The sequence below is a fragment of the Castor canadensis genome, chromosome 17 (genome assembly GCF_047511655.1).
Source record: "Castor canadensis chromosome 17, mCasCan1.hap1v2, whole genome shotgun sequence".
NCBI classification, from domain to species: Eukaryota; Metazoa; Chordata; class Mammalia; order Rodentia; family Castoridae; genus Castor; species Castor canadensis.
Genome location: NC_133402.1, coordinates 33,258,356 through 33,280,033, shown reverse-complemented (window position 1 = coordinate 33,280,033; position 21,678 = coordinate 33,258,356).

Sequence of the window (21,678 nt, the reverse complement as noted above, 5' to 3'; positions counted from 1 at the left end):
AACAAACAACCCTTTGTTCCCCTTGCAAATTCTGAATGGTGGGAAGAAATTCTTTTAAAATACTCATTTTTAACAGGGAAGCAATGTGCTAGATGTTGAAGATTGTAACATAGATAGTTTTCTTTGCAGAGACACTGATGTTTTTACAACTTAGCTCACAGGCCTACGTGGAAGATAGAGAGCCTATCTCCCTTTGAAAAACGTAAGTTGCCCAAAGTATTCCTTTTAAAATGAAACTCAATTCTCTGAGGGAAAGAATGTGCTATATGCTCCTGATTCTGACTCAAGTGGTTTCTTTTGAGATACATGAGTTCCTTTAACTCTGCTGAAAGGGCCTATTTGGAACAAACAGCCTATCTCCACCTTGAATTTCAAAGATGCAGGAAGTACTGCTTTCAAAAACTTACTGGTTTTTACACGGGTAAACAATGAAGTACATGGCGAAGTTTGTAATCTAGTTGGTTTTCGTTTAGTGCTCCATGTGTTTCTTGAACTCATCTGAATAGGCCCATTTGGAACAAAGAGAGCCTACGTTCACTTTGAAAAATGTAATTTATAGGAAGTACTCCTATCAATAATTAACTCTCTTCTCAGAGGTATACTAGGTCCTAGATTCTATAGCTTGTATCACAGATAGTTTACAGTCAAGAGATAAATGTGTTTCTTCAACTTGCCTGAATAGGCCTATTTCAAAAAAAAGAGCTGATTTTCCCTTTGAAAAACCTAAGTCACAGGAAGTATTCCTTCAAAAACCAGCTCAATTCTCGCAGTGAAACAAGCTCCTAGATGCTGCAGTTTTGAACATAGATGGTTTTCTTTGGACAGATACATGTCTTTGTTCACCTCAGCTGAATAGACCTATTTGTTACAAAGAGAGCCTCTCTCCACCTTGAAAAACCTAAGTTGCCAAAGTGTTCATTTTCTATGTACTGAATACTCAGAGGGAAACAATGTGCTACATGTTGCAGCTTCTAGCATTGATGGTTTTCTGGAGATATAAATCTGTTTCTTCACATCAGCTGAATGGTCTTATTTGAAAAAAGGTAAACTTATCTCAACCTTGAAACATACGTTGCTGGAAAGTAGGACGTTCAGGAACATACTCCACTGTCACAGGGAAATAATGTGCTAGAAGCTCCTGCTTCTACTACAGATGATTTCCTTTCTAGAGATACATGTGTTTCTTCCAATTAGCTGAAAAGACCTAATTGAAAAAAGCGAGATTTCTCCACCTTCAAAATTCTCACTGGCAGAGAGTATTTCTTAGGAAAATTAACTACTCTCCATCAGAGAAACAACAGCAAGATACTGAAGCTTGTCACACAGACAGTTTTCTTTTCTTTGGAGAGATTTCTTTGCTCTTTCAACTCAGTTTCGTAGGCCTAGTTGGAACACAGAAAGCCAATCTCCACATTGAAAAACCTACGTTCCCATATGTATTCCTTTGAAAAACGAAATCCATTTTCATCAGAAAACAATGTACGAGATGCTGAGCTTCTACAATACATGGTTCTCTTGGAGAGATAAATGTGTTGCTTCAACTCAGCTGAATTTGCCTCTTTGGAACAATGTGATGTCATGTGAACCTTGGAAAACGTCCGTCGCGGGAAGTAGTCCTTGCAAAACCGTACTCAATTTTCTCAGGAGACAATGGGCTAGATGCTCCTATTTCTGAAACAGACGGTTTTCTTTCAAGTTATGCATGTGTTTCTTTAAATTAGCTGGCTAGGCCTATTTTGAACAAAGAGATCTTATCTCCATATTGAGAAACTGAAGTTGCTCTAGGTATTTCATTGACAAACTACACTCAATCTGACAAGGAAACAATGTGTTAGATATTCCTTCTGGTAACATAGATGGTTTTCTTCGGAGAGAAACACGTGTTTGTTCAAATCAGCTGAAAAGGCCTCCATGATACAAAGGGAGCCTATCTCCATCCTGAAAAACCTAAGTTGCAAGAAGTATTCCTTTTAAATCTACTGACTACTCACATGGAAACAATATGCTAGATGCTGCAGCTTGTAGTTAGACGGTTTTCTTTGGAGAGACACATGTGTTTCTTCACCTCAGCTGAATTGACCTGTTTTGAACCAAGAGAGTCTACCTCCACCTTGAAAATCCTAACTTGCAGGAAGTATTTCTTTGAAAAAACTGGCAAAAGTCTCCCAGGGTGACAATGTTCTTATTCTCCAGGGTCAAACAGAGATGGTTTTCTTTCAGGAGATACATGTGTTCCTTTAAGTCATATAGAAAGGCCTATTTTGTAACAAAGAGCCCATATCCACATTGAATGACCTATGTTGCAGGAGGAATTCCTTTCCAAATCTATCTCGATTCTCACAGGGAAGCAATGTGCTAGATGTTGCTGCTTGTAACATATAATGTTTCTTGGGAGAGATCCCTTTGTCTTCAACTCAGCTGAACAGGCCAACGTAGAAAAAAGGGAGCCTATCTCCACCGTGAGAAACCATGCTGCAGGAAGTATTCCAATCAAAAACAAACTTATCTCACGGGGAAACAATGTGCTACCATTCCTGCTTCCAACAGAGATGGTGTTCTTTCGAGAGGTATGTGTGTTTCTTGAAATCTGCGGAATAGGCCTATTGGAAACAAAGTGAGCCTATGTCTACATTGAAAGACCTAAACTGCCTGAAGTACTCCTTTCAAATAGTAACTCAGCTCTCTCACAGAATCAATGTGCTACATGCTGCAGCGTCTAATCTAGATGGTTTCCTTTTAGAGATACATGTGTTTCTTCAATTCACCTGATTGTGTGTATTGGGAACAAAGTGAGCCAACCCACCCTTGGAAAACGTAAGTTGCAGGAAGTCTTTCTTTGACAAACTTACTAAATTCTCACAGGGAAACAATGCCCGAATATTCCTGCTTCCAACAGAGATGGCTTTCTTTGGAGAGATATATGTGTTTCTTCAAATGTGCTGAATAGGCCTACTTGGAACAAAGTGTGCCTATCTCTACATTGAAAATCCTCAGTTGCCCGAAGTACTCCTTTCAAGTACTAACTCAGATCTCACAGAGAAACCATGTGCTACATGCTGCAGCTTCTAATCCCGATGGTTTCCTTTTAGAAATACATGTGTTTCTTCAATTCACATGAAGGTGTGTATTGGGAACAAAGTGAGTCAACCCAACCTTGGAAAACGTAAATTGCAGGAAGTATTCCCTTGCAAAACCTATTCAATTCGAAGTTGGAAACAATATGGGGGATGCTCCTTCTTCCACAGAGATGTTTTCTTTGAGAGACACACGTGTTTCTTCAAGTTAGCTGGACAGGCCTATTTGCTTACTGACTGTAACATATAAGATTTCTTTGGAGAGATACATGTGTTTCTTCAATGCAGCTGAAAAATGCCAATGTGGAAATAAGGGAGCCTCTCTCCACCATGAAGCACCCTGTTGCAGGAAGTATTCCATTTACAAACAAACACAATCTCCCAGGGAGACAATGTGCTATTACTCATGCTTCCAGCAGAGATGGTTTTTTTGGAGAAATATATGTGTTTCTTCAAATCTGCTGAACAGGCCTATTAGGAACAAAGAGAGCCTATGTCTACATTGAAAAAGCTAAATTGCCTGAAGTACTCCTTTCAAATATTAACTCAGCTGTCACAGGGAAACAATGAGCTGCACGGTACAGCTTCTAACATAGATGGTTTCCTTTTAGAGGTACGTGTGTTTCTTCAACTCACCTGCCTGTGTCTATCTGGAAAAAAGTGAGCCTATCCCAACCTTGAAAACCCTAAGCTGTAGGAAGTATTCCTATGCAAAGCCTTCTCAATTCTTACTGGGATACAATGTGTTGGATTCTCCTGCTTCTCACACAGATGTTTTCTGTCAAAAGACACATGTGTTTGTTCAAATTAGCCGGGGAGGCCTATTTGGAACAAACAACCCTTTGTTCCCCTTGCAAATTCTGAATGGTGGGAAGAAATTCTTTTAAAATACTCATTTTTAACAGGGAAGCAATGTGCTAGATGTTGAAGATTGTAACATAGATAGTTTTCTTTGCAGAGACACTGATGTTTTTACAACTTAGCTCACAGGCCTACGTGGAAGATAGAGAGCCTATCTCCCTTTGAAAAACGTAAGTTGCCCAAAGTATTCCTTTTAAAATGAAACTCAATTCTCTGAGGGAAAGAATGTGCTATATGCTCCTGATTCTGACTCAAGTGGTTTCTTTTGAGATACATGAGTTCCTTTAACTCTGCTGAAAGGGCCTATTTGGAACAAACAGCCTATCTCCACCTTGAATTTCAAAGATGCAGGAAGTACTGCTTTCAAAAACTTACTGGTTTTTACACGGGTAAACAATGAAGTACATGGCGAAGTTTGTAATCTAGTTGGTTTTCGTTTAGTGCTCCATGTGTTTCTTGAACTCATCTGAATAGGCCCATTTGGAACAAAGAGAGCCTACTTTCACTTTGAAAAATGTAATTTATAGGAAGTACTCCTATCAATAATTAACTCTCTTCTCAGAGGTATACTAGGTCCTAGATTCTATAGCTTGTATCACAGATAGTTTACTGTCAAGAGATAAATGTGTTTCTTCAACTTGCCTGAATAGGCCTATTTCAAAAAAAAGAGCTGATTTTCCCTTTGAAAAACCTAAGTCACAGGAAGTATTCCTTCAAAAACCAGCTCAATTCTCGCAGTGAAACAAGCTCCTAGATGCTGCAGTTTTGAACATAGATGGTTTTCTTTGGACAGATACATGTCTTTGTTCACCTCAGCTGAATAGACCTATTTGTTACAAAGAGAGCCTCTCTCCACCTTGAAAAACCTAAGTTGCCAAAGTGTTCATTTTCTATGTACTGAATACTCAGAGGGAAACAATGTGCTACATGTTGCAGCTTCTAGCATTGATGGTTTTCTGGAGATATAAATCTGTTTCTTCACATCAGCTGAATGGTCTTATTTGAAAAAAGGTAAACTTATCTCAACCTTGAAACATACGTTGCTGGAAAGTAGGACGTTCAGGAACATACTCCACTGTCACAGGGAAATAATGTGCTAGAAGCTCCTGCTTCTACTACAGATGATTTCCTTTCTAGAGATACATGTGTTTCTTCCAATTAGCTGAAAAGACCTAATTGAAAAAAGCGAGATTTCTCCACCTTCAAAATTCTCACTGGCAGAGAGTATTTCTTAGGAAAATTAACTACTCTCCATCAGAGAAACAACAGCAAGATACTGAAGCTTGTCACACAGACAGTTTTCTTTTCTTTGGAGAGATTTCTTTGCTCTTTCAACTCAGGTTCGTAGGCCTAGTTGGAACACAGAAAGCCAATCTCCACATTGAAAAACCTACGTTCCCATATGTATTCCTTTGAAAAACGAAATCCATTTTCATCAGAAAACAATGTACGAGATGCTGAGCTTCTACAATACATGGTTCTCTTGGAGAGATAAATGTGTTGCTTCAACTCAGCTGAATTTGCCTCTTTGGAACAATGTGATGTCATGTGAACCTTGGAAAACGTCCGTCGCGGGAAGTAGTCCTTGCAAAACCGTACTCAATTTTCTCAGGAGACAATGGGCTAGATGCTCCTATTTCTGAAACAGACGGTTTTCTTTCAAGTTATGCATGTGTTTCTTTAAATTAGCTGGCTAGGCCTATTTTGAACAAAGAGATCTTATCTCCATATTGAGAAACTGAAGTTGCTCTAGGTATTTCATTGACAAACTACACTCAATCTGACAAGGAAACAATGTGTTAGATATTCCTTCTGGTAACATAGATGGTTTTCTTCGGAGAGAAACACGTGTTTGTTCAAATCAGCTGAAAAGGCCTCCATGATACAAAGGGAGCCTATCTCCATCCTGAAAAACCTAAGTTGCAAGAAGTATTCCTTTTAAATCTACTGACTACTCACATGGAAACAATATGCTAGATGCTGCAGCTTGTAGTTAGACGGTTTTCTTTGGAGAGACACATGTGTTTCTTCACCTCAGCTGAATTGACCTGTTTTGAACCAAGAGAGTCTACCTCCACCTTGAAAATCCTAACTTGCAGGAAGTATTTCTTTGAAAAAACTGGCAAAAGTCTCCCAGGGTGACAATGTTCTTATTCTCCAGGGTCAAACAGAGATGGTTTTCTTTCAGGAGATACATGTGTTCCTTTAAGTCATATAGAAAGGCCTATTTTGTAACAAAGAGCCCATATCCACATTGAATGACCTATGTTGCAGGAGGAATTCCTTTCCAAATCTATCTCGATTCTCACAGGGAAGCAATGTGCTAGATGTTGCTGCTTGTAACATATAATGTTTCTTGGGAGAGATCCCTTTGTCTTCAACTCAGCTGAACAGGCCAACGTAGAAAAAAGGGAGCCTATCTCCACCGTGAGAAACCATGCTGCAGGAAGTATTCCAATCAAAAACAAACTTATCTCACGGGGAAACAATGTGCTACCATTCCTGCTTCCAACAGAGATGGTGTTCTTTCGAGAGGTATGTGTGTTTCTTGAAATCTGCGGAATAGGCCTATTGGAAACAAAGTGAGCCTATGTCTACATTGAAAGACCTAAACTGCCTGAAGTACTCCTTTCAAATAGTAACTCAGCTCTCTCACAGAATCAATGTGCTACATGCTGCAGCGTCTAATCTAGATGGTTTCCTTTTAGAGATACATGTGTTTCTTCAATTCACCTGATTGTGTGTATTGGGAACAAAGTGAGCCAACCCACCCTTGGAAAACGTAAGTTGCAGGAAGTCTTTCTTTGACAAACTTACTAAATTCTCACAGGGAAACAATGCCCGAATATTCCTGCTTCCAACAGAGATGGCTTTCTTTGGAGAGATATATGTGTTTCTTCAAATGTGCTGAATAGGCCTACTTGGAACAAAGTGTGCCTATCTCTACATTGAAAATCCTCAGTTGCCCGAAGTACTCCTTTCAAGTACTAACTCAGATCTCACAGAGAAACCATGTGCTACATGCTGCAGCTTCTAATCCCGATGGTTTCCTTTTAGAAATACATGTGTTTCTTCAATTCACATGAAGGTGTGTATTGGGAACAAAGTGAGTCAACCCAACCTTGGAAAACGTAAATTGCAGGAAGTATTCCCTTGCAAAACCTATTCAATTCGAAGTTGGAAACAATATGGGGGATGCTCCTTCTTCCACAGAGATGTTTTCTTTGAGAGACACACGTGTTTCTTCAAGTTAGCTGGACAGGCCTATTTGCTTACTGACTGTAACATATAAGATTTCTTTGGAGAGATACATGTGTTTCTTCAATGCAGCTGAAAAATGCCAATGTGGAAATAAGGGAGCCTCTCTCCACCATGAAGCACCCTGTTGCAGGAAGTATTCCATTTACAAACAAACACAATCTCCCAGGGAGACAATGTGCTATTACTCATGCTTCCAGCAGAGATGGTTTTTTTGGAGAAATATATGTGTTTCTTCAAATCTGCTGAACAGGCCTATTAGGAACAAAGAGAGCCTATGTCTACATTGAAAAAGCTAAATTGCCTGAAGTACTCCTTTCAAATATTAACTCAGCTGTCACAGGGAAACAATGAGCTGCACGGTACAGCTTCTAACATAGATGGTTTCCTTTTAGAGGTACGTGTGTTTCTTCAACTCACCTGCCTGTGTCTATCTGGAAAAAAGTGAGCCTATCCCAACCTTGAAAACCCTAAGCTGTAGGAAGTATTCCTATGCAAAGCCTTCTCAATTCTTACTGGGATACAATGTGTTGGATTCTCCTGCTTCTCACACAGATGTTTTCTGTCAAAAGACACATGTGTTTGTTCAAATTAGCCGGGGAGGCCTATTTGGAACAAACAACCCTTTGTTCCCCTTGCAAATTCTGAATGGTGGGAAGAAATTCTTTTAAAATACTCATTTTTAACAGGGAAGCAATGTGCTAGATGTTGAAGATTGTAACATAGATAGTTTTCTTTGCAGAGACACTGATGTTTTTACAACTTAGCTCACAGGCCTACGTGGAAGATAGAGAGCCTATCTCCCTTTGAAAAACGTAAGTTGCCCAAAGTATTCCTTTTAAAATGAAACTCAATTCTCTGAGGGAAAGAATGTGCTATATGCTCCTGATTCTGACTCAAGTGGTTTCTTTTGAGATACATGAGTTCCTTTAACTCTGCTGAAAGGGCCTATTTGGAACAAACAGCCTATCTCCACCTTGAATTTCAAAGATGCAGGAAGTACTGCTTTCAAAAACTTACTGGTTTTTACACGGGTAAACAATGAAGTACATGGCGAAGTTTGTAATCTAGTTGGTTTTCGTTTAGTGCTCCATGTGTTTCTTGAACTCATCTGAATAGGCCCATTTGGAACAAAGAGAGCCTACTTTCACTTTGAAAAATGTAATTTATAGGAAGTACTCCTATCAATAATTAACTCTCTTCTCAGAGGTATACTAGGTCCTAGATTCTATAGCTTGTATCACAGATAGTTTACTGTCAAGAGATAAATGTGTTTCTTCAACTTGCCTGAATAGGCCTATTTCAAAAAAAAGAGCTGATTTTCCCTTTGAAAAACCTAAGTCACAGGAAGTATTCCTTCAAAAACCAGCTCAATTCTCGCAGTGAAACAAGCTCCTAGATGCTGCAGTTTTGAACATAGATGGTTTTCTTTGGACAGATACATGTCTTTGTTCACCTCAGCTGAATAGACCTATTTGTTACAAAGAGAGCCTCTCTCCACCTTGAAAAACCTAAGTTGCCAAAGTGTTCATTTTCTATGTACTGAATACTCAGAGGGAAACAATGTGCTACATGTTGCAGCTTCTAGCATTGATGGTTTTCTGGAGATATAAATCTGTTTCTTCACATCAGCTGAATGGTCTTATTTGAAAAAAGGTAAACTTATCTCAACCTTGAAACATACGTTGCTGGAAAGTAGGACGTTCAGGAACATACTCCACTGTCACAGGGAAATAATGTGCTAGAAGCTCCTGCTTCTACTACAGATGATTTCCTTTCTAGAGATACATGTGTTTCTTCCAATTAGCTGAAAAGACCTAATTGAAAAAAGCGAGATTTCTCCACCTTCAAAATTCTCACTGGCAGAGAGTATTTCTTAGGAAAATTAACTACTCTCCATCAGAGAAACAACAGCAAGATACTGAAGCTTGTCACACAGACAGTTTTCTTTTCTTTGGAGAGATTTCTTTGCTCTTTCAACTCAGGTTCGTAGGCCTAGTTGGAACACAGAAAGCCAATCTCCACATTGAAAAACCTACGTTCCCATATGTATTCCTTTGAAAAACGAAATCCATTTTCATCAGAAAACAATGTACGAGATGCTGAGCTTCTACAATACATGGTTCTCTTGGAGAGATAAATGTGTTGCTTCAACTCAGCTGAATTTGCCTCTTTGGAACAATGTGATGTCATGTGAACCTTGGAAAACGTCCGTCGCGGGAAGTAGTCCTTGCAAAACCGTACTCAATTTTCTCAGGAGACAATGGGCTAGATGCTCCTATTTCTGAAACAGACGGTTTTCTTTCAAGTTATGCATGTGTTTCTTTAAATTAGCTGGCTAGGCCTATTTTGAACAAAGAGATCTTATCTCCATATTGAGAAACTGAAGTTGCTCTAGGTATTTCATTGACAAACTACACTCAATCTGACAAGGAAACAATGTGTTAGATATTCCTTCTGGTAACATAGATGGTTTTCTTCGGAGAGAAACACGTGTTTGTTCAAATCAGCTGAAAAGGCCTCCATGATACAAAGGGAGCCTATCTCCATCCTGAAAAACCTAAGTTGCAAGAAGTATTCCTTTTAAATCTACTGACTACTCACATGGAAACAATATGCTAGATGCTGCAGCTTGTAGTTAGACGGTTTTCTTTGGAGAGACACATGTGTTTCTTCACCTCAGCTGAATTGACCTGTTTTGAACCAAGAGAGTCTACCTCCACCTTGAAAATCCTAACTTGCAGGAAGTATTTCTTTGAAAAAACTGGCAAAAGTCTCCCAGGGTGACAATGTTCTTATTCTCCAGGGTCAAACAGAGATGGTTTTCTTTCAGGAGATACATGTGTTCCTTTAAGTCATATAGAAAGGCCTATTTTGTAACAAAGAGCCCATATCCACATTGAATGACCTATGTTGCAGGAGGAATTCCTTTCCAAATCTATCTCGATTCTCACAGGGAAGCAATGTGCTAGATGTTGCTGCTTGTAACATATAATGTTTCTTGGGAGAGATCCCTTTGTCTTCAACTCAGCTGAACAGGCCAACGTAGAAAAAAGGGAGCCTATCTCCACCGTGAGAAACCATGCTGCAGGAAGTATTCCAATCAAAAACAAACTTATCTCACGGGGAAACAATGTGCTACCATTCCTGCTTCCAACAGAGATGGTGTTCTTTCGAGAGGTATGTGTGTTTCTTGAAATCTGCGGAATAGGCCTATTGGAAACAAAGTGAGCCTATGTCTACATTGAAAGACCTAAACTGCCTGAAGTACTCCTTTCAAATAGTAACTCAGCTCTCTCACAGAATCAATGTGCTACATGCTGCAGCGTCTAATCTAGATGGTTTCCTTTTAGAGATACATGTGTTTCTTCAATTCACCTGATTGTGTGTATTGGGAACAAAGTGAGCCAACCCACCCTTGGAAAACGTAAGTTGCAGGAAGTCTTTCTTTGACAAACTTACTAAATTCTCACAGGGAAACAATGCCCGAATATTCCTGCTTCCAACAGAGATGGCTTTCTTTGGAGAGATATATGTGTTTCTTCAAATGTGCTGAATAGGCCTACTTGGAACAAAGTGTGCCTATCTCTACATTGAAAATCCTCAGTTGCCCGAAGTACTCCTTTCAAGTACTAACTCAGATCTCACAGAGAAACCATGTGCTACATGCTGCAGCTTCTAATCCCGATGGTTTCCTTTTAGAAATACATGTGTTTCTTCAATTCACATGAAGGTGTGTATTGGGAACAAAGTGAGTCAACCCAACCTTGGAAAACGTAAATTGCAGGAAGTATTCCCTTGCAAAACCTATTCAATTCGAAGTTGGAAACAATATGGGGGATGCTCCTTCTTCCACAGAGATGTTTTCTTTGAGAGACACACGTGTTTCTTCAAGTTAGCTGGACAGGCCTATTTGCTTACTGACTGTAACATATAAGATTTCTTTGGAGAGATACATGTGTTTCTTCAATGCAGCTGAAAAATGCCAATGTGGAAATAAGGGAGCCTCTCTCCACCATGAAGCACCCTGTTGCAGGAAGTATTCCATTTACAAACAAACACAATCTCCCAGGGAGACAATGTGCTATTACTCATGCTTCCAGCAGAGATGGTTTTTTTGGAGAAATATATGTGTTTCTTCAAATCTGCTGAACAGGCCTATTAGGAACAAAGAGAGCCTATGTCTACATTGAAAAAGCTAAATTGCCTGAAGTACTCCTTTCAAATATTAACTCAGCTGTCACAGGGAAACAATGAGCTGCACGGTACAGCTTCTAACATAGATGGTTTCCTTTTAGAGGTACGTGTGTTTCTTCAACTCACCTGCCTGTGTCTATCTGGAAAAAAGTGAGCCTATCCCAACCTTGAAAACCCTAAGCTGTAGGAAGTATTCCTATGCAAAGCCTTCTCAATTCTTACTGGGATACAATGTGTTGGATTCTCCTGCTTCTCACACAGATGTTTTCTGTCAAAAGACACATGTGTTTGTTCAAATTAGCCGGGGAGGCCTATTTGGAACAAACAACCCTTTGTTCCCCTTGCAAATTCTGAATGGTGGGAAGAAATTCTTTTAAAATACTCATTTTTAACAGGGAAGCAATGTGCTAGATGTTGAAGATTGTAACATAGATAGTTTTCTTTGCAGAGACACTGATGTTTTTACAACTTAGCTCACAGGCCTACGTGGAAGATAGAGAGCCTATCTCCCTTTGAAAAACGTAAGTTGCCCAAAGTATTCCTTTTAAAATGAAACTCAATTCTCTGAGGGAAAGAATGTGCTATATGCTCCTGATTCTGACTCAAGTGGTTTCTTTTGAGATACATGAGTTCCTTTAACTCTGCTGAAAGGGCCTATTTGGAACAAACAGCCTATCTCCACCTTGAATTTCAAAGATGCAGGAAGTACTGCTTTCAAAAACTTACTGGTTTTTACACGCTTAAACAATGAAGTACATGGCGAAGTTTGTAATCTAGTTGGTTTTCGTTTAGTGCTCCATGTGTTTCTTGAACTCATCTGAATAGGCCCATTTGGAACAAAGAGAGCCTACGTTCACTTTGAAAAATGTAATTTATAGGAAGTACTCCTATCAATAATTAACTCTCTTCTCAGAGGTATACTAGGTCCTAGATTCTATAGCTTGTATCACAGATAGTTTACTGTCAAGAGATAAATGTGTTTCTTCAACTTGCCTGAATAGGCCTATTTCAAAAAAAAAGAGCTGATTTTCCCTTTGAAAAACCTAAGTCACAGGAAGTATTCCTTCAAAAACCAGCTCAATTCTCGCAGTGAAACAAGCTCCTAGATGCTGCAGTTTTGAACATAGATGGTTTTCTTTGGACAGATACATGTCTTTGTTCACCTCAGCTGAATAGACCTATTTGTTACAAAGAGAGCCTCTCTCCACCTTGAAAAACCTAAGTTGCCAAAGTGTTCATTTTCTATGTACTGAATACTCAGAGGGAAACAATGTGCTACATGTTGCAGCTTCTAGCATTGATGGTTTTCTGGAGATATAAATCTGTTTCTTCACATCAGCTGAATGGTCTTATTTGAAAAAAGGTAAACTTATCTCAACCTTGAAACATACGTTGCTGGAAAGTAGGACGTTCAGGAACATACTCCACTGTCACAGGGAAATAATGTGCTAGAAGCTCCTGCTTCTACTACAGATGATTTCCTTTCTAGAGATACATGTGTTTCTTCCAATTAGCTGAAAAGACCTAATTGAAAAAAGCGAGATTTCTCCACCTTCAAAATTCTCACTGGCAGAGAGTATTTCTTAGGAAAATTAACTACTCTCCATCAGAGAAACAACAGCAAGATACTGAAGCTTGTCACATAGACGGTTGTCTTTTCTTTGGAGAGATTTCTTTGTTCTTTCAACTCAGGTTCGTAGGCCTAGTTGGAACACAGAAAGCCAATCTCCACATTGAAAAACCTACGTTCCCATATGTATTCCTTTGAAAAACGAAATCCATTTTCATCAGAAAACAATGTACGAGATGCTGAGCTTCTACAATACATGGTTCTCTTGGAGAGATAAATGTGTTGCTTCAACTCAGCTGAATTTGCCTCTTTGGAACAATGTGATGTCATGTGAACCTTGGAAAACGTCCGTCGCGGGAAGTAGTCCTTGCAAAACCGTACTCAATTTTCTCAGGAGACAATGGGCTAGATGCTCCTATTTCTGAAACAGACGGTTTTCTTTCAAGTTATGCATGTGTTTCTTTAAATTAGCTGGCTAGGCCTATTTTGAACGAAGAGATCTTATCTCCATATTGAGAAACTGAAGTTGCTCTAGGTATTTCATTGACAAACTACACTCAATCTGACAAGGAAACAATGTGTTAGATATTCCTTCTGGTAACATAGATGGTTTTCTTCGGAGAGAAACACGTGTTTGTTCAAATCAGCTGAAAAGGCCTCCATGATACAAAGGGAGCCTATCTCCATCCTGAAAAACCGAAGTTGCAAGAAGTATTCCTTTTAAATCTACTGACTACTCACATGGAAACAATATGCTAGATGCTGCAGGTTGTAGTTAGACGGTTTTCTTTGGAGAGACACATGTGTTTCTTCACCTCAGCTGAATTGACCTGTTTGGAACCAAGAGAGTCTACCTCCACCTTGAAAATCCTAACTTGCAGGAAGTATTTCTTTGAAAAAACTGGCAAAAGTCTCCCAGGGTGACAATGTTCTTATTCTCCAGGGTCAAACAGAGATGGTTTTCTTTCAGGAGATACATGTGTTCCTTTAAGTCATATAGAAAGGCCTATTTTGTAACAAAGAGCCCATATCCACATTGAATGACCTATGTTGCAGGAGGAATTCCTTTCCAAATCTATCTCGGTTCTCACAGGGAAGCAATGTGCTAGATGTTGCTGCTTGTAACATATAATGTTTCTTGGGAGAGATCCCTTTGTCTTCAACTCAGCTGAACAGGCCAACGTAGAAAAAAGGGAGCCTATCTCCACCGTGAGAAACCATGCTGCAGGAAGTATTCCAATCAAAAACAAACTTATCTCACGGGGAAACAATGTGCTACCATTCCTGCTTCCAACAGAGATGGTGTTCTTTCGAGAGGTATGTGTGTTTCTTGAAATCTGCGGAATAGGCCTATTGGAAACAAAGTGAGCCTATGTCTACATTGAAAGACCTAAACTGCCTGAAGTACTCCTTTCAAATAGTAACTCAGCTCTCTCACAGAATCAATGTGCTACATGCTGCAGCGTCTAATCTAGATGGTTTCCTTTTAGAGATACATGTGTTTCTTCAATTCACCTGATTGTGTGTATTGGGAACAAAGTGAGCCAACCCACCCTTGGAAAACGTAAGTTGCAGGAAGTCTTTCTTTGACAAACTTACTAAATTCTCACAGGGAAACAATGCCCGAATATTCCTGCTTCCAACAGAGATGGCTTTCTTTGGAGAGATATATGTGTTTCTTCAAATGTGCTGAATAGGCCTACTTGGAACAAAGTGTGCCTATCTCTACATTGAAAATCCTCAGTTGCCCGAAGTACTCCTTTCAAGTACTAACTCAGATCTCACAGAGAAACCATGTGCTACATGCTGCAGCTTCTAATCCCGATGGTTTCCTTTTAGAAATACATGTGTTTCTTCAATTCACATGAAGGTGTGTATTGGGAACAAAGTGAGTCAACCCAACCTTGGAAAACGTAAATTGCAGGAAGTATTCCCTTGCAAAACCTATTCAATTCGAAGTTGGAAACAATATGGGGGATGCTCCTTCTTCCACAGAGATGTTTTCTTTGAGAGACACACGTGTTTCTTCAAGTTAGCTGGACAGGCCTATTTGCTTACTGACTGTAACATATAAGATTTCTTTGGAGAGATACATGTGTTTCTTCAATGCAGCTGAAAAATGCCAATGTGGAAATAAGGGAGCCTCTCTCCACCATGAAGCACCCTGTTGCAGGAAGTATTCCATTTACAAACAAACACAATCTCCCAGGGAGACAATGTGCTATTACTCATGCTTCCAGCAGAGATGGTTTTTTTGGAGAAATATATGTGTTTCTTCAAATCTGCTGAACAGGCCTATTAGGAACAAAGAGAGCCTATGTCTACATTGAAAAAGCTAAATTGCCTGAAGTACTCCTTTCAAATATTAACTCAGCTGTCTCAGGGAAACAATGAGCTGCACGGTACAGCTTCTAACATAGATGGTTTCCTTTTAGAGGTACGTGTGTTTCTTCAACTCACCTGCCTGTGTCTATCTGGAAAAAAGTGAGCCTATCCCAACCTTGAAAACCCTAAGCTGTAGGAAGTATTCCTATGCAAAGCCTTCTCAATTCTTACTGGGATACAATGTGTTGGATTCTCCTGCTTCTCACACAGATGTTTTCTGTCAAAAGACACATGTGTTTGTTCAAATTAGCCGGGGAGGCCTATTTGGAACAAACAACCCTTTGTTCCCCTTGCAAATTCTGAATGGTGGGAAGAAATTCTTTTAAAATACTCATTTTTAACAGGGAAGCAATGTGCTAGATGTTGAAGATTGTAACATAGATAGTTTTCTTTGCAGAGACACTGATGTTTTTACAACTTAGCTCACAGGCCTACGTGGAAGATAGAGAGCCTATCTCCCTTTGAAAAACGTAAGTTGCCCAAAGTATTCCTTTTAAAATGAAACTCAATTCTCTGAGGGAAAGAATGTGCTATATGCTCCTGATTCTGACTCAAGTGGTTTCTTTTGAGATACATGAGTTCCTTTAACTCTGCTGAAAGGGCCTATTTGGAACAAACAGCCTATCTCCACCTTGAATTTCAAAGATGCAGGAAGTACTGCTTTCAAAAACTTACTGGTTTTTACACGGGTAAACAATGAAGTACATGGCGAAGTTTGTAATCTAGTTGGTTTTCGTTTAGTGCTCCATGTGTTTCTTGAACTCATCTGAATAGGCCCATTTGGAACAAAGAGAGCCTACGTTCACTTTGAAAAATGTAATTTATAGGAAGTACTCCTATCAATAATTAACTCTCTTCTCAGAGGTATACTAGGTCCTAGATTCTATAGCTTGTATCACAGATAGTTTACAGTCAAGAGATAAATGTGTTTCTTCAACTTGCCTGAATAGGCCTATTTCAAAAAAAAGAGCTGATTTTCCCTTTGAAAAACCTAAGTCACAGGAAGTATTCCTTCAAAAACCAGCTCAATTCTCGCAGTGAAACAAGCTCCTAGATGCTGCAGTTTTGAACATAGATGGTTTTCTTTGGACAGATACATGTCTTTGTTCACCTCAGCTGAATAGACCTATTTGTTACAAAGAGAGCCTCTCTCCACCTTGAAAAACCTAAGTTGCCAAAGTGTTCATTTTCTATGTACTGAATACTCAGAGGGAAACAATGTGCTACATGTTGCAGCTTCTAGCATTGATGGTTTTCTGGAGATATAAATCTGTTTCTTCACATCAGCTGAATGGTCTTATTTGAAAAAAGGTAAACTTATCTCAACCTTGAAACATACGTTGCTGGAAAGTAGGACGTTCAGGAACATACTCCACTGTCACAGGGAAATAATGTGCTAGAAGCTCCTGCTTCTACTACAGATGATTTCCTTTCTAGAGATACATGTGTTTCTTCCAATTAGCTGAAAAGACCTAATTGAAAAAAGCGAGATTTCTCCACCTTCAAAATTCTCACTGGCAGAGAGTATTTCTTAGGAAAATTAACTACTCTCCATCAGAGAAACAACAGCAAGATACTGAAGCTTGTCACACAGACAGTTTTCTTTTCTTTGGAGAGATTTCTTTGCTCTTTCAACTCAGGTTCGTAGGCCTAGTTGGAACACAGAAAGCCAATCTCCACATTGAAAAACCTACGTTCCCATATGTATTCCTTTGAAAAACGAAATCCATTTTCATCAGAAAACAATGTACGAGATGCTGAGCTTCTACAATACATGGTTCTCTTGGAGAGATAAATGTGTTGCTTCAACTCAGCTGAATTTGCCTCTTTGGAACAATGTGATGTCATGTGAACCTTGGAAAACGTCCGTCGCGGGAAGTAGTCCTTGCAAAACCGTACTCAATTTTCTCAGGAGACAATGGGCTAGATGCTCCTATTTCTGAAACAGACGGTTTTCTTTCAAGTTATGCATGTGTTTCTTTAAATTAGCTGGCTAGGCCTATTTTGAACAAAGAGATTTTATCTCCATATTGAGAAACTGAAGTTGCTCTAGGTATTTCATTGACAAACTACACTCAATCTGACAAGGAAACAATGTGTTAGATATTCCTTCTGGTAACATAGATGGTTTTCTTCGGAGAGAAACACGTGTTTGTTCAAATCAGCTGAAAAGGCCTCCATGATACAAAGGGAGCCTATCTCCATCCTGAAAAACCTAAGTTGCAAGAAGTATTCCTTTTAAATCTACTGACTACTCACATGGAAACAATATGCTAGATGCTGCAGCTTGTAGTTAGACGGTTTTCTTTGGAGAGACACATGTGTTTCTTCACCTCAGCTGAATTGACCTGTTTGGAACCAAGAGAGTCTACCTCCACCTTGAAAATCCTAACTTGCAGGAAGTATTTCTTTGAAAAAACTGGCAAAAGTCTCCCAGGGTGACAATGTTCTTATTCTCCAGGGTCAAACAGAGATGGTTTTCTTTCAGGAGATACATGTGTTCCTTTAAGTCATATAGAAAGGCCTATTTTGTAACAAAGAGCCCATATCCACATTGAATGACCTATGTTGCAGGAGGAATTCCTTTCCAAATCTATCTCGGTTCTCACAGGGAAGCAATGTGCTAGATGTTGCTGCTTGTAACATATAATGTTTCTTGGGAGAGATCCCTTTGTCTTCAACTCAGCTGAACAGGCCAACGTAGAAAAAAGGGAGCCTATCTCCACCGTGAGAAACCATGCTGCAGGAAGTATTCCAATCAAAAACAAACTTATCTCACGGGGAAACAATGTGCTACCATTCCTGCTTCCAACAGAGATGGTGTTCTTTCGAGAGGTATGTGTGTTTCTTGAAATCTGCGGAATAGGCCTATTGGAAACAAAGTGAGCCTATGTCTACATTGAAAGACCTAAACTGCCTGAAGTACTCCTTTCAAATAGTAACTCAGCTCTCTCACAGAATCAATGTGCTACATGCTGCAGCGTCTAATCTAGATGGTTTCCTTTTAGAGATACATGTGTTTCTTCAATTCACCTGATTGTGTGTATTGGGAACAAAGTGAGCCAACCCACCCTTGGAAAACGTAAGTTGCAGGAAGTCTTTCTTTGACAAACTTACTAAATTCTCACAGGGAAACAATGCCCGAATATTCCTGCTTCCAACAGAGATGGCTTTCTTTGGAGAGATATATGTGTTTCTTCAAATGTGCTGAATAGGCCTACTTGGAACAAAGTGTGCCTATCTCTACATTGAAAATCCTCAGTTGCCCGAAGTACTCCTTTCAAGTACTAACTCAGATCTCACAGAGAAACCATGTGCTACATGCTGCAGCTTCTAATCCCGATGGTTTCCTTTTAGAAATACATGTGTTTCTTCAATTCACATGAAGGTGTGTATTGGGAACAAAGTGAGTCAACCCAACCTTGGAAAACGTAAATTGCAGGAAGTATTCCCTTGCAAAACCTATTCAATTCGAAGTTGGAAACAATATGGGGGATGCTCCTTCTTCCACAGAGATGTTTTCTTTGAGAGACACACGTGTTTCTTCAAGTTAGCTGGACAGGCCTATTTGCTTACTGACTGTAACATATAAGATTTCTTTGGAGAGATACATGTGTTTCTTCAATGCAGCTGAAAAATGCCAATGTGGAAATAAGGGAGCCTCTCTCCACCATGAAGCACCCTGTTGCAGGAAGTATTCCATTTACAAACAAACACAATCTCCCAGGGAGACAATGTGCTATTACTCATGCTTCCAGCAGAGATGGTTTTTTTGGAGAAATATATGTGTTTCTTCAAATCTGCTGAACAGGCCTATTAGGAACAAAGAGAGCCTATGTCTACATTGAAAAAGCTAAATTGCCTGAAGTACTCCTTTCAAATATTAACTCAGCTGTCACAGGGAAACAATGAGCTGCACGGTACAGCTTCTAACATAGATGGTTTCCTTTTAGAGGTACGTGTGTTTCTTCAACTCACCTGCCTGTGTCTATCTGGAAAAAAGTGAGCCTATCCCAACCTTGAAAACCCTAAGCTGTAGGAAGTATTCCTATGCAAAGCCTTCTCAATTCTTACTGGGATACAATGTGGTGGATTCTCCTGCTTCTCACACAGATGTTTTCTGTCAAAAGACACATGTGTTTGTTCAAATTAGCCGGGGAGGCCTATTTGGAACAAACAACCCTTTGTTCCCCTTGCAAATTCTGAATGGTGGGAAGAAATTCTTTTAAAATACTCATTTTTAACAGGGAAGCAATGTGCTAGATGTTGAAGATTGTAACATAGATAGTTTTCTTTGCAGAGACACTGATGTTTTTACAACTTAGCTCACAGGCCTACGTGGAAGATAGAGAGCCTATCTCCCTTTGAAAAACGTAAGTTGCCCAAAGTATTCCTTTTAAAATGAAACTCAATTCTCTGAGGGAAAGAATGTGCTATATGCTCCTGATTCTGACTCAAGTGGTTTCTTTTGAGATACATGAGTTCCTTTAACTCTGCTGAAAGGGCCTATTTGGAACAAACAGCCTATCTCCACCTTGAATTTCAAAGATGCAGGAAGTACTGCTTTCAAAAACTTACTGGTTTTTACACGGGTAAACAATGAAGTACATGGCGAAGTTTGTAATCTAGTTGGTTTTCGTTTAGTGCTCCATGTGTTTCTTGAACTCATCTGAATAGGCCCATTTGGAACAAAGAGAGCCTACGTTCACTTTGAAAAATGTAATTTATAGGAAGTACTCCTATCAATAATTAACTCTCTTCTCAGAGGTATACTAGGTCCTAGATTCTATAGCTTGTATCACAGATAGTTTACTGTCAAGAGATAAATGTGTTTCTTCAACTTGCCTGAATAGGCCTATTTCAAAAAAAAGAGCTGATTTTCCCTTTGAAAAACCTAAGTCACAGGAAGTATTCCTTCAAAAACCAGCTCAATTCTCGCAGTGAAACAAGCTCCTAGATGCTGCAGTTTTGAACATAGATGGTTTTCTTTGGACAGATACATGTCTTTGTTCACCTCAGCTGAATAGACCTATTTGTTACAAAGAGAGCCTCTCTCCACCTTGAAAAACCTAAGTTGCCAAAGTGTTCATTTTCTATGTACTGAATACTCAGAGGGAAACAATGTGCTACATGTTGCAGCTTCTAGCATTGATGGTTTTCTGGAGATATAAATCTGTTTCTTCACATCAGCTGAATGGTCTTATTTGAAAAAAGGTAAACTTATCTCAACCTTGAAACATACGTTGCTGGAAAGTAGGACGTTCAGGAACATACTCCACTGTCACAGGGAAATAATGTGCTAGAAGCTCCTGCTTCTACTACAGATGATTTCCTTTCTAGAGATACATGTGTTTCTTCCAATTAGCTGAAAAGACCTAATTGAAAAAAGCGAGATTTCTCCACCTTCAAAATTCTCACTGGCAGAGAGTATTTCTTAGGAAAATTAACTACTCTCCATCAGAGAAACAACAGCAAGATACTGAAGCTTGTCACACAGACAGTTTTCTTTTCTTTGGAGAGATTTCTTTGCTCTTTCAACTCAGGTTCGTAGGCCTAGTTGGAACACAGAAAGCCAATCTCCACATTGAAAAACCTACGTTCCCATATGTATTCCTTTGAAAAAGGAAATCCATTTTCATCAGAAAACAATGTACGAGATGCTGAGCTTCTACAATACATGGTTCTCTTGGAGAGATAAATGTGTTGCTTCAACTCAGCTGAATTTGCCTCTTTGGAACAATGTGATCTCATGTGAACCTTGGAAAACGTCCGTCGCGGGAAGTAGTCCTTGCAAAACCGTACTCAATTTTCTCAGGAGACAATGGGCTAGATGCTCCTATTTCTGAAACAGACGGTTTTCTTTCAAGTTATGCATGTGTTTCTTTAAATTAGCTGGCTAGGCCTATTTTGAACAAAGAGATTTTATCTCCATATTGAGAAACTGAAGTTGCTCTAGGTATTTCATTGACAAACTACACTCAATCTGACAAGGAAACAATGTGTTAGATATTCCTTCTGGTAACATAGATGGTTTTCTTCGGAGAGAAACACGTGTTTGTTCAAATCAGCTGAAAAGGCCTCCATGATACAAAGGGAGCCTATCTCCATCCTGAAAAACCTAAGTTGCAAGAAGTATTCCTTTTAAATCTACTGACTACTCACATGGAAACAATATGCTAGATGCTGCAGCTTGTAGTTAGACGGTTTTCTTTGGAGAGACACATGTGTTTCTTCACCTCAGCTGAATTGACCTGTTTGGAACCAAGAGAGTCTACCTCCACCTTGAAAATCCTAACTTGCAGGAAGTATTTCTTTGAAAAAACTGGCAAAAGT